Raw genomic sequence first — 12,331 nt, 5'->3', positions numbered from 1 at the left:
GCAAGGCAATTCTGGGCAACAAAGGCAAAGAAGGAGGCATTACAATCCCTAAGTTGAAATTATACTGCAAAACTACTGTGATAAAATTAACATGGTAATGGGAAGAAAAAAAAAAAAAAACAGACCTGAGGAACAGTCAGGCAGAACAGAGATGCAGACACAACTACAAACATATTCAGTCACATTATCTTTGACAAAGGAACCAAACATATTCACTGGAAGAAAGATAGCCTTTTTAATAAATGATGCTGGAAAAACTGGCTTTACATTTGCTGAAGACTAAAACTGACCCATGTCTATCACCATGCAGTAAAATAAAGTCAAAATGGATCAAAGATCTAATTATTAAAACAGAAACACTAAATCTACTAAACACAAAATAGGTAGAAACTTTGAAGACATAGAGGCAGGCAGAAAGTTCATGAACAAAACCCAAACTACACAGAAAGTACTTCAAAGAATCAGCAACTGAGGTCTCATTAAAAGTTTTGCACATCAAAAGAAATCACCAACAGAGTAAAAAGAAAGCTTACAGAATGAGGAAAAATTTTAGTCAATTTCCCTGCAGATGAAGGACTTCTATCTAGAACACATAAAGAATTGAAAAAAATCAGGCAACCCAAGCCAAAAATGATCATCTGAGATGAATATACACTTGTCAGATGAAGAAATACAAATGACAAATATATTAAAAATGTTCAACATCATTGGTCATCCAAGAAATGCAAAACAAAACAACATTGCAATTCAATTTCAAATCTCACCTCAGAAAGAATGGCTATCATCAAGAAAACGATCAATAAGAAATGCTATTCAGGCCTGGCTGTGCACGCCTGTAAATCCCTGCACTCAGGAAACTGAGGCTTGAGGATTGTTGTGAGTTCGAGACCAGCCTGAGTTACAAAGTGAGCTCAAGGCCAGCCTGAAAAGCATAGCGAAACTCTGTCTAAAGCAAACAAATGTTGGTAGGGCTGTGGGGGAAAAGGAACTCTTCTACATTGTTGGTGGGAATGTAGGATGGTGCAATCATTGTGGAAATCACTATGGAGATTCTTCAAAAAACTAGGCTTAGATGTGCAAGTTATTCCCTTCTGAATACTTTCCCAGAAGAATTAAAAACATCATTTGATAGCGATATATGTACAGCCATGTATATATAGCAGCACAATTTATAATAGCTAACCCCAAATGCCCATCAACTGAGGAATGATAAAAAAAGATCTGGTGGTTTTATACAACGGAGTCCTTTCCACCTATCAAGAAAAATAATCTCAAGGCTTTTATAAGTAAATGATTGCAACTTGAGAGCGTACTTAAATGAAATAATCACACTCATGTTTACCATCATATTGTCTCCCTAGTATAGGAAACTGAAAAAGTAAACAAGATCCAAAATATACAACAGATATTGTGAAAGGAGAAGAAACTGCTTGAAAAGAAAGAACTTGGATGGGAAAAAGGAGAAAAGAAGAAAGGACGAAGAATATATATATTCTTTATTATATGTATATACACACAAAACATACACAAGAGATAAAACATACACAAAGATAATTATACTACTGATTTCTATTAGTTCACTGAAAAATTCAGTTTGTGTATATATTGTTTGATCAATTTTTCATGCCTAGATCTTATAACCCGAGCAACTACGTTGAAGATGACAATAACCAATATATTAACTGTTGTTAATCTCTTATTATTCTGAGATTCTCTATCATTTTTATTGCTTTTTTTTCTTTTTAAAATTTAAAAACACCAAAAAATAAGAAACAAAGAAAATTTAAAGCAATATCTAACAACAAAATATGCAGCTGCTCTGTAATTATAATCATGTCTCTGGAAGTTTCAGAGATATTAAGTAGTACTATTAAATATACACAAAATGAGAATGGAATTTTCAATTAGATCTGAGAGCATTAGAATTTAACATATAAAAATAACTTTATCATCTTGCTAATGAGGTAATCACTTCCATTTTCCCAGATGATTATTACACATAGAGTCAGATTCAGAAAGACTTATTTCTAGCCTATATATATTTTACTACATTCTCAGATGGCAGTACAAATTAAAAATCTCTAATCTGGAAATCCAAAATGCAAAATGTTCCAAAATGTAAAACTTTCTAAACACTGACAAGATGCCACAAGTGGAAATTCCATACCTGACCTTCTGTGATGAGTCACAGTTAAAACAAAGATGTGCTAAAACTGGTGCATGGATCTATTTCAGAGTGTATATTTGAAGTGCGTATGAAATATTAAAAGAGTTTCATGTTTAACTTTCGATCTCACCCCCAAGGCTTCATTATGTACATGTAAATATTCTAAAACTGGGAAGAAATTGTAATCCAAGTACACTGGTCACAGGCATTTCAGAAAAAAAGATACTTAATCTATGAATTTTTTTTGTATTGCAGAAAAGATGGTTTTAAGCTTATTCCTTTGATTTCTTTTAATTTTACAGATTTTGCTTCTGATTATTTGACTGTTGGAAAACACAACACCTCTCTTCCTTTCTCAGTCCTGATGATTGTACTTATCTTGAAATCTATTTGCAAACTTTCAAAAATGTACAGTGAAAAAGAAAAGCACTGTACAAAATATAGAGAACTGAACAGAATTCACATCAATTCTTAATGTGAGATCCAGCTCAATTTGAAGGAATTTAATATAAATTATCAAAGCTAAAATTGCATATTTTAACCTTCAGTTGGAATCAGTTATGATTTTTACTGTCTTTTTTCCTTTCTTTTTGTTTTCTTTTACTAGCTATTCCTTTAATCCTGCATCAGAGAAATATGCTGATCAAGTGGATTGTAAGCAACTATAAAACATACATTTTCTCTTACAGATAGTTTGCCTTTATTTAACATTCTCAGAGTAACTATTGGAGTTTAAGTATCGTGTTTAGATCTATTAGAATAAAAAAGAAAAATATTCCTGTCATAATTAAGATGGCCAAAAGTTCTCACTGGTTAATCAGATAATTCCCAAGCCAGGAAGAATTCCTCCTGGGCTTCTCTGACTCTTCTATGGAGAACTGAACTGTTACAAACCAGTGTCTCTTTGTTTTCTTATATAGGTATAAAAATACCACCGAAGCAAAATGTTTATATTCATTAAGTGGAATGATGAATGAGAGCAGTATCTTTAGATATGCTAAAAGTTATAAAGGCTAAAAAAATCAGGAATAAATTTCCTTTAAATTTGCTGAGAACCAGTTATGTTGGCACACCCTTTTAATCCCAGTAGTTGGAGAAGCTGAGGCAGGAGGATCACAATGAGTTTGAGCCCAGCCTGGGCTACAACGTGAGTTCAAAGCCAGCCTGATCTGTGTGGTGAAACCTTGTCTCAAAAAAGACAAAAAAAAAAAATTTCTTAGCATCTCTTGTATTAGTTTGTTAGTAGCACAAATATTCGATGGGGATGCCAAGCAAAGAGAATACAACTGAGGAAGAAAAGATAGCTTGGCAGTTAGAACCAATTCTTGACATTATATACAAATATATAAGATTTTAAAATGAAACAAATCATGATACACACTTTAAAGGCTCAAAAGGAGGCTTCCACTTGACACATCGTTATCATTCTTAAGCAAACTTTGGTACAGAAGATACAGGATTCCTTTCTGTATCTTTCCCATCTTTATTTTTGTCTCTCTCTGTCCTATCCTTATTGATCAAAGTTGTACATCATCCTTTAAAAAACATGTTAAACTTCTCCACAGCAATGATTCTCTCCACAACCTGTGGCTTTAACTTGTCCTTCTCTGTGTGTGGCATTTTATATTTGCATTAGCACCTAGCTAAATACTTCAAAATACTATATTTCTTGGGACAGCATTTCTAAAAATCTCATCAACTTCTATGCCAAGAGTTTAACGTTACTCACTTGAAGTTAACTCTAGATCTTTTTGGAACAAGATGTCATCCAGATAATTTCAAAAAAGGAAGTGAGGTATTTGACTAAAAGTCTCATAAGTTACAAATAACTCACTCTTTTTTTTGATATTTTATATTTAGAATTTTGTCTTCTCCAAGATTACATAATATCAAGTAAACACAGTGGCTGAAATCCTGCTATTTTTGACCTACATATAATATTAAGTCTCTGTCATTGTGGACTTTATGACTGTATGTCACATCCTGTGATTAAAATGCTTTTAAGTAAAGTTCCATATTCATTACAGTGGAAATCCAGGTGACCTTTTCCTTCAGCATCTATTTGAGTAACACTGCCACAAAAAGCAAATCCAACTCATCTCCTAGCCCATAATTTTGAAAGTCTTTTCTGGGTCATCATCCAAAAGGTTAAAACTTTTCTTACATCCATCCAACAGTGATTAAGCCTGCTTTTTTTGTTCACTCTTTCAACAAAAATTACAAAATCTACAGAGCTCTGATACAGAGAGCTATTGTTTTCTATATCATTTAGCTTTAACTTTTTTATTTCATTTGGGACAACCTGCATTATTTTACCAGAAGTATCAGGATAGAAAACAGATCCAGTCACATTCTAAAAAACAATAGTCCATTTCTTGGATGTTATTTTTTGCCAAGGAAATATCCTTTAAGGCACAAATATTGAAAACTCTTTTCTGTTTCTTTTAGTAGCTGTAGTGATGTAGTGCCAATAATGGCCCCCAATCTAGAAAGCATTCTCCAGCAATGACACCTCAAAGAGCAATGGTGGCTAATCTGTGATTTTAATACTACAATGTATTCTGAGTGTGGTGGTTTACACCTATAATCCCAGCACTGGGGAGGCTGAGGTAGGAGAATTGTGAGTTTGAGACCAGCCTGGGTTACAAAATGAGCTCAAGGCTAGCCTGAACAGTATAGTGAGACCTTGTCTCACTATAAAAAACAACAAAACAAAACAAAAAATTTTACAAGGCTGCCAAAGAGAGTCTCTCCTACAGTTCCAGTAGTCCCTCCCCATCTACATGTACACCCTAAGTCAAGTTTCTGTTCCATGAACTGCTCGAGGATGCTTGGAAGCTAGAGAGTCTGAGTAGTCCTGAGTTGTCACAATCCATGAGGTAGACTAGCATTCATAATATTCCTGAAAATCCTTTTGTTGATCTCTAGAATCCCTATGAGTAAAAAAAAGCCAAACTAGAGCACAGCAAGGTATAACCACACTGTCTGATGAAGGCCTGCCCGCATGCCAGTGCAGAACATTTGTTCCGAGCTGATTTGATTGTCATGACTTTTGAGGAGAGTGCCAGCTCAGGCAACTGAGTTTGCAATAAGAACTGATGGCATCTTTTCAAGAATTTTCCCAGTAGTCACTTATATATGAAGTAGCCAATTATGAGCGGTTGTGCTATGAGTTAGGATTTATAATCTAAAGGGATTGGAAACTACATTCCCCATAACAAAGCATCCTCTATTTTTGTCTTACTTGGGACATCTTGGAGTCTTGGAAAATTTTCTCAGCTCTGATGTAACACTGCTGACACAACACGAATACCTGTCAAAATACATTATTCCTCTTTCATAGGCTATAGGTGACTTGGAATGAGTTGTTCAAACATTCTTAAATTTAACACCTTCTCAGGATACCAGTGCCTGCAGGATGCCCAGGTTTTTTCTATGCACCACACTTACATCATGTGAAAAGAAACCCAGGAAACACTTTAAAACATTAACTATTAGTAGTAAATATTATAGATCTCATAATAACCATTTTAGGAAGGTACTATTAACTCCTACTTATAGATATGAAAACTGGGGCACAGAGAATTTAATAAATTGCTCAATTTAAGACATTTCTCAGTTAGCAAAGAGTAATTCAAGCAATCCAGTATAGAGACAAACTTTTAACTATCTCCCAGGGATTCCTCTCTTAGGAAATAAGGAAAAGAAAATGTCAGAGCCATACTTGTAGAGGATTAACCTGACAGCAGGAATTATGATAAACTAGGAGAGGTGAATTATAGTATTTACTATTTGAACATTTGTTACCAGGGACTCTACTAAGTGTTTTACATACATTGTTTCACTTAATTCTCACAATTCTTTGGGGCTAATACAATTATCATCCTTATTTTTTACAGGTAAGATAGCTAAGGTTCAGAGGGATTAATCAATGAAACATCATTAGTAACAGAGCTAATACTCAAACTCGGTTCTAACCCCAAAGTCACAATCTTTATTACTAACAAAATATGATGTGACATATGAGAAAAAATAGGAATGGAAAAGTAAAACATATATCAGGCATATTGCAATGGAGGAATCTTGGCTTTTAGAAATGTTTCAGTGTATCAGAGAAAGAGGACTCAAACATGACTAAGGCTTGAAGTGTGAGGAACTTGGAGAATAGTAGCACTGCTCAAACAAACAGAAATTTAGGAGAAGCCCAGCCTCCAAGAAGATCAGTTTATTTCTACGCAGGGAAATAATGCATGGCACAGAGTACTATCATTTTCACATTAGTTTGTGTTATTTTTCCTTTGTATTTCCTCTGCAAACTTATATAGATACTGACACTCTTGATTTTGTTTTACTTGAACAGATTTTTTTCTGACCTCTTCCACTACTTGAAAGGCTAGCATGATTTTAAAAGTGAAATCAACAGGAAAAATTCAAGAAAGGTGTTAGTTTCATTAAGAAGGATTTTTTTTTTAGTTATTTCTTTTCTATGTCTAAGCCTACAGCAACCAATGCATGTCGCTGTTTGTCAGCCACCAACATTTTGACATAAGATATACCAGACCACACCTTCCTAACAGAAAAAAAGTCCTATCTTTTTATGGAAGCTTTTGTTTCCTCTATACCTGTCAGTACAACCAAACATAATAAGGAAAAAATTTCTAAGGAAAAAAAGTACATGATAGATGACAAAAATGTTAGGTTTCTGACATTAACTTGTTGTGTGATCTAGGAAAGTAATTTGAATATTCTAGGCTCACTTAGTTGTCTCCTAAGATTCACTAAAACTCAGGTTTAGCTGATGTTTGTTGGTGCTAACATTCTTTCCAACTCTGTTTTCCATTATCCAGAAAGGAAGATGGGAGGAGCAAAATGTCTTGAGCCTAAATAAACCACTTGAGCTGAAAGCAATGGTATAGTTCATTACATGCAATTCCATTATTTTATAAACCAAGAAAAGAAGTGCAAAATCTTGATTAATTCTGCATAAAAAAATTTGTTAGCAACAAAGTCCAACCAAGATCTGAGTCCTGATTCTCAATTTCACGCTTTTCCTACTGCACTGCAGTGACTTTTCCAATTGTTTTTTTGGAAATGTTTGCCTTGAATGAACTCAGAGTGAGTAACAAGAAAAAAACACACAGACACAAAGCTTAGCTGGCCCAAGAGAGATTTATGTGCTGAATTTAAGTTCTTATCAAATGAAATCCCATAACACTTCAACTGCAACATAAAAGTTAGCCTGAGTTACATGCTTTTTATAGCACAGTATGTAATGGCTAAAGCCTCAGATGAAACTTTTGGTCTTACTGCCACAGACACAGTAAGACTTCCAAAAGCCACTCTGAAACCGAGTCTCCTGAGACTACAGAGGATGGTGATGGTGCCTGGAACATGCCCCCTGCCAAGTCTGCATGTGGCACCCACTTGGGTTTTGCCACTGGAGGAGCAAATGAGGAAAAAGATGTTCTGAGCTAGGTAGACAGGAAAGAAGGTAGGTAACAGAGGGTAGCAGCCAAACCCTCCACCAGCGTCTTAGATCCTCATCTCTCATTTCTCATCATCATACTGCTGGCCTGAAATAATCCCAAAACAGAGGAACAACAAATACAAAATTCAAAAATAGACACTCCAGTGAGTTTGCTTGGAGCTACCAAGGAATTCCTAGCAGAGGTGCAGCAGGCCTGCCTCAAGGGTGGGCTCTGTGCATATCCTCTAGGTTGAGCTGTGGAGTTCAACACAACCATCTTGTTGGTACCTTGGAACTCCTTAGAAATAGGTACCAATCAACACAGGAAAAAAAAAACCCAGCAAATAGAACTGATTCATTAGTTGTATAGATGACTCTTTACTTTCTAAATATAAGTAAAATGAAAATAGTAAAGTAAGCCACATGCCTCCTTTGAGGCAAGAACATCCTTCAACATAAAATCACTCCCAGCCTACACATAAAGGAGCATTTTGTTTTCTGACACAGAGTGCTACAAGTCTTCCTAAGTCCCTTTTCTGAATGAGGATGGACTTCATTATATTCATAAATTCCACATCCAATGTACATAATAGATACCTCTTTACCGAAAAATTGATTTTATCAACAAATTACACTTGCCAGATGTGGTAGCACATGTCTGTAATCCCAGCACTTGGGAGGCTGAGGCAAGAGGGTCATTGCAAATTCAAGACCAGCCTAGGCTACAAAGTGAGCTCAAAGCCAACCTGAAATACATAGCGAGACCCTGTCTCAAAAAGACAAAAAAAAAAAAAATCACACTAGCATTCATTTAGGCAATAATCAACAAATGTTGCTGTCATTTCTCTACCAGGCACTGCTTTAAGTGCTTAGAGTATAGCAGTAAACAAAATAGTCAAAAATTCCTCTGCTGTTGGAAGATTTTTAGTTGAAATCTCTCTTGCTTTATTTTTAAAATGTTCAGTCTAACCAATGTTTGATGAACCATAAATACCTATTGGCGTAATCTATGGGATTCAGATAAACTATATTATAAAGATGGACTGCAGACCAAATAAAACCTAAGACAAAATGTTCCTATTTCATTAACTCAACTTGCAATTTTGCCTCCATTCCTTTGAATTCCTGTTCTTCTTATTGGCCAGCCTGTTATAAAATGAAGATAATTTCTAGGAATTATTGCTCTCAAGACACAGAATATAAAATAACAAAAGAAAAACAGCTTCTTCCAAAGAGAAATAAGGGCAAATCTACCAAGAATCACCTTATTCAATTAAATTCTACTCTTAGAGACCTTGTGTTTATATGCTAAGCATCAGATTCTTAAAGACCAAAGTGATGTCTCAACAATCAATCAGCTCTGAAATAATGAATAATTTGGTTGAAAACTTACATCAAGGAAGTTCAGAGATGGCCCTTTGGAGCTTGGCCTTGAGGGTGGCATGCTAGTTTAAGTTCATCTGGCCCCAGCAGAGCGTGGTTGACTTACAGTCAAGGCGATTTCATCTTCATAGAGTCCTGGGTGGTGTAACCTGTGCAGAGGTGGTTTGGGCAAACCCAGGTGTTGCGTAATGTGGTCAGGTACAGAGCACGTCTTTTGCCTCTGGGAAGTAAAGTTATGAGGGTAAAAGCCTATGATGGAAATCAACTATAGCATCCAGGAATAGCACCAAGTATAGAAACATAAACATCAAAGCCTGAGTAATTATAAAAACAGGTCTCCAAAAAAAGACATGCCATCATTGGATGAAGCCATCTTTCATTCTTCCCTTCTAAGCCAATTGGATGAAAGAAGAAAAGGACTAATTTTATCAAGATGGAAGCAAAGAAGAAGGAAGGAATCAAACTAGCAAACAAGGAAGGAAATGAGGAGGGGAGAGGGAGTGGGAGAAAGGAAGAAGGGAGAGAGAAAAGCTGGCCAGCCAGAAAAGCATGAGGTTTTGCTAGCATAAAGGATGCTACCGTCACTTCAGCTGAAACTCCCCTCAGAAAGAAAACCTGCACAAAATGCAATGAGCTAGGATTTCTTGGCCCTCATTCTTAACCAGTTTCCATCTATATTACTGTCAGCTACAGGCATATCTAAAGAAAAGAATTAAAGCCAAACAAAAATTTTCAAATATTAGCAAGTATATACAGATAAAAAGAAATGACAGAAAATAAAATACAAACATGAACAAGAATAGGAAGTAGTTCTGGAACATCTAGAATACAAACTACCTCCATTCTGAGGACAGTAGTATGAGTTGGGCTCAAGTCTTGGTTCCTTTCAGGCAGTCACATAGAAGAGAGACAACTGCTACACAGAAAGACAGAGTAAGAAGCAACTCTGTTTAATTAGAAGGAACTAAGGAATAAAGACAAACTACTTTAAGATGCCTATGGAAAGACCACGTTCAAAACCATTATAAGTTTTTCAGAAGCCCTCTAATTCACCGTGTGCAGTTAAAACATCCTGTACCATCCTGTATCAGAAATGCTTGGAAAAAGAGTTATGAACAGAGGAGTGGAAGGGTGAGATGCAGGTGTAGAAGCCCAGCATATGTGACCTTTTAATACTGTTTGTTACTAATTCTAATCCTAAGCTTTGGAATTCTTCTGAAATGTTTTATAGGTACTGATTCCCCCTTCATGCTCACATTGTCATTCTTTTCTACATCCTCTTTTACTGACTTTTCCCTTTTTGAGCGCCTTTTCTTTTCCTTTTTTCCTGAGTTTTCTGCATACTGCAAAATTCCAAGTTTCTATGGAAAAGAAAGGAAAGATGAGAGAAAGGAAAATGACAATGAAATCAGGATTAGAGGAGGAATCTGGTTCTATCAGAAAGTCCACTTAATGTGCTGAAAATCACTATAGAATATATTAGGGATGGAGACTTCAAAGAGAAATGCCACTATAAACTGCAGCCAAGAACCATGGTAATGCACTCAACATTCATTTACTGCATTCCTGTACATTCCACCATCTGGATTTGGAGTCCCTAAAAGGTATTTAGATGGCTTTGCTAGTCAGAAGAAGGTGTATTTGAAAAGACTAAATGGAAATTTCTTATTAGTGACCCCAACACCAACAGTGTTGAACACAATGAGTGTGCATCCTACACTGTCTGATGGAAAGCAGGGCTGCTGACAGCTCTTTCAGATGATTTAGAAAATGCAAGAACGTTGTTCATTTTCAGACACAAGCATAGTATGCTGACATTACAGTGAATGAAAAAGACCATAGTGTACCTCAGAAGACAACCCAAGACATCTATAAATAAGTTTATAGCCCTCATCTATTAGCAAAATTTTTTTAAAATACAAAAAAAATTTATAAAAACAAAAATGATGGCGGCTGTGGCTTGGGCAAGCTGTGGCCGCCCCAGGCTGAGAACCACCCAGCGTCTCCTGAGATCCATGCCACATTAGAACTTAGGGTGCTGGGAAACCAAGCAACCAGCTCACCTCCCTGGTAAGCTGCTGTGGCTTGGGCAAGCTGCGGTTGCCTCAGGGGGAGAACCACCAGCATCTCCTAAGATCTGCAGCATGTTGGAACTTGGGGGGCTGGGAAACCAAGTAGCCAGCCCGCCTCCCTGTTAAGTGAAAGAGTTTTTGGTGCAATAAAAGAGAGAATATAAAGTTTAAAATAGCCTTTATTCCAAGGACATGGAGAGGAATCCATGACCATAGATGGTCTACCTACTTCTGACCTGAACGTGGGGTGTGGAATATACATATAACCTCTGACTGGGGTTGGCACTTAGGGTAGGCACTGATGATGTGAAAGGAGTTGATTGGAGTTTTTTCACATGCAGACAGGAAGGGGAGTTGCAATTAATGCTGAGGAAGAAGCAGGAAGTTGTATACATTCCCACTTTGGCCTTCTACCATGTTAGACCACTGCCATAACTATACAGTAAAGGGCAAGAACCTTTCATTCCCATCTTTGTATTGTTAGGAAAATGGCAAAGTCACTCTCTTACTACTTCCTGATAAAAGGGGGCACCATATTGGGGTTCATGAAGGTTGATGGGGTGATAGTTGATGCCCATGTAGAAGCTGGTACCAGGTGCTTTAGCCAAGACAACTTTATCATTGGTGAATGCCTGCATCTTAGACTGGAAAAACAAAGAGACAAGGTGCTATAAGGAGTCAGGGGCTACTATCATATTTATGGACTCAGGGGAGATAGAAGGAAAGATGACTTTGATTTAAATATGCCATTCCATCAGGACCACAGTGAGATAGAATTCTGAAAAATAAGTGTGGGGTTAGGAGGAGTGAAGTTATGAGAGATGATTTCCGCATCTGAAAGAGTAAAAGTTAAAAGTGTAGGTAAGTAGTGCTTGTTTCTCATCCAGGAGTTGAGCTGAAAAGAATAAAAGGAGTTGGGAGGGCCATGGATGTATCACTATAAGGGATATAAGAGCCTAGGCCCACAGGGATCTCACATTTGACTAAACAACTGAGGGTAGAGGGAACTAAGACAGTTGTTATGTAGAACAACATGAACATGATTTTAGGCATGATGTGGGAGTCTTTCGGAAAGAGTGTCAAGAGTCCTGCTGTAAAAAAAATTAATTAATTAATAGAATATAAGGAATTCAGAACCAAATTGGATAACAAAACATGACAGCCTGACAGTTGTGGCTGTGAGACCTTGATGAGATGGAGACAGATGGGAGATAGAAGATGAGATGACCACTCAGGATGGTT

At 36.6% G+C, this 12,331-nt stretch overlaps 1 pseudogene; it reads right to left on the bottom strand.

Annotated features, from left to right (window-relative positions):
* Window positions 1–4,959: 4,959 nt before the first annotated feature.
* LOC100732524 (DDB1- and CUL4-associated factor 17-like) lies at window positions 4,960–11,667 on the bottom strand (annotated as a pseudogene).
* Between the last annotated feature and the right edge of the window lie 664 nt (window positions 11,668–12,331).

Source organism: Cavia porcellus, unplaced genomic scaffold (genome assembly GCF_034190915.1).
Source record: "Cavia porcellus strain 051 isolate PalLab524CR breed Dunkin Hartley unplaced genomic scaffold, mCavPor4.1 scaffold_1, whole genome shotgun sequence".
NCBI classification, from domain to species: Eukaryota; Metazoa; Chordata; class Mammalia; order Rodentia; family Caviidae; genus Cavia; species Cavia porcellus.
This window is presented reverse-complemented; position numbering and strand designations above follow the sequence as displayed.